This window comes from Myotis lucifugus, unplaced genomic scaffold, assembly GCF_000147115.1.
Source record: "Myotis lucifugus unplaced genomic scaffold, Myoluc2.0 scaffold_578, whole genome shotgun sequence".
NCBI classification, from domain to species: domain Eukaryota; kingdom Metazoa; phylum Chordata; class Mammalia; order Chiroptera; family Vespertilionidae; genus Myotis; species Myotis lucifugus.
In genome coordinates, this window is record NW_005871626.1 from 402,759 (window position 1) to 404,774 (window position 2,016).

Here is a 2,016-nt window from a genome sequence, read left to right on the forward strand (position 1 = left end):
CCCAGCTGGGCCCCACGCCCGCACCTGTTGCAGAGGCCGTGCAGCCAGGAAGATGGCCGCCAACACGGGGCCACCATCTGTCAGCACCTCACAAGAACTGCCGCAGAGCCCCGGGCCCATCTGCCGTCGGGAGAGGCATTTTCACTTCTGCAGAATTCCCGGAGCCGGTCATTTCTTTTTCCTTTTCTTTTAAAAATATATTTTTGTTGATGTCAGAGAGGAAGGGAGAAGGAGAGAGAGGGAGAGAAACATCCATGATGAGAGAGCATCATGGATCGGCTGCCTCCTGCACGCCCCACACTGGGGATCGAGCCTGCAACCCGGGCCTGTGCCCTGACCAGGAATTGATCCGTGACCTCCTGGTTCATAGGGTGACCCTCAAGCACCAAGCCCTGTCAGCCAGGCTCATTTCTCTTATTTTCTTTCCTTCTTTCCTTCCTCTTCCTCCTCCTCTTCTTCTTTTTTTTTTTTGTAATTGATGAGAGAGAGAGCAGGTTGAGTGGGCTAGCAACATTTCCCAAGTATATTATGTTACTATGGTTTATTTCAATACACTGACTACATGAAAATGCCCTGGGGAAGAGCCCTATCAAGAAATCCTCTAATGGAGTTTTGTCTTAAAATGCTGCTTTCTCTATTTTTTTTAAAAAAATTTTTATTTATTTTTTAAATATATTTTTATGGATTTCAGAGAGGAAGAGAGAGGGAGAGGGAGATAGAAACATCCATGATGAGAGAGACTCATCGATCGGCTGCCCCCTGCACGCCCCCTGCAGGGGATGGAGCCCACAACCCGGGCATGCGCCCTGACCGGGAATCGAACCGCGACCTCCTGGTTCAAAGGTCAGTGCTCAACCACTGAGCCACACCGGCCGGGCTTAAAATGCTGGTTTTTTTAAAAACATACTTTTACTGTTTCATGCCTGTCAGAAGGATGCAAGTGACAAGTCCTTCCAGGACAGGGTCGATTTCTAAGGGTCACGCACAACCACCTTGGTAACTCCCCCCCCCCAACCCCCTGCTTCCCATTGACCTCACTGCCATGTTCACGGGAGTCACGCATTCGTCACCAATACAGTTTTCATGGAAATGACCAGCACAACCCTACCCAAGGGGCCAGTAACTCGCCTGCCCCTGGTGAGGGCCAAGGAGGAAGCGCTGATAACGAGCTACCGGTGGACGAGATCTGGAAACATTTCTGAGAACAGAGCGCATGGCCTCCTGGCTCATCCCTTTCAAGGCCAGGGCTGGGTCGGAGGTGAGAGGCTCCCCCAAACCAAGTTCCGAGAGCTGCCCTGCGACGGAAGCCGACGAGGAAGACAGGCCGGGGCCACAGAGGGCAGAGGTGGGGGTCAGGGTCCGGCTCTGGCTCCTGAGAAGGGACACGGAGCCAGGAACATTGGCGCGTGACCGCAGCCTCCAGGGTGGACGTGCGGCCAGCAGCGGCGCCCAGCCAGGCCGGCCGGCGTGGCTCAGCATCGATCTATGATCCAGGAGGTCACGGTTCGATTCCAGGTCAAGGGCACATGCTGGGGTTGCAGGCTCGATCCCCAGTGTGGGGGCCTGCAGGAGGCAGCCGATCCATGATACTCTCTCATCATGGATGTTTCTATCTCTCTCTCCTCCTCTCCCTTCCTCTCTGAAACCAATCTTAAAAACAGGTCAGAGAAAAGCAATCCCGGGTGCCCTCCCGCAAAAAAGAAAATTCGAGAGGAAACAGAAGCCAGCCAGCTCTCCTTAACCTGAGCCCAAGGCACGAAGGCATTTTCTCCAGCCGTTACACCGGGTTTCTAACACCTGCCTTGCATTTCAAGACAAAAGCTTCAAGCCACAGTGAGCGGAGCTGATGTTCAGATTTGGGGGCGTCAACGCCCGTTCAGCAGCGCAAACAGGATGTGGGGAGGGGCCCTGCTACTGAGAACTTCTCAAAACCAGTTCAAGCGCTGGCCGTTTGCTCAGTGCTAGAAGCGTCGGCCTGCGGACTGAAGGGTCCTGGGTTCGATTCCGGTCAAGGGC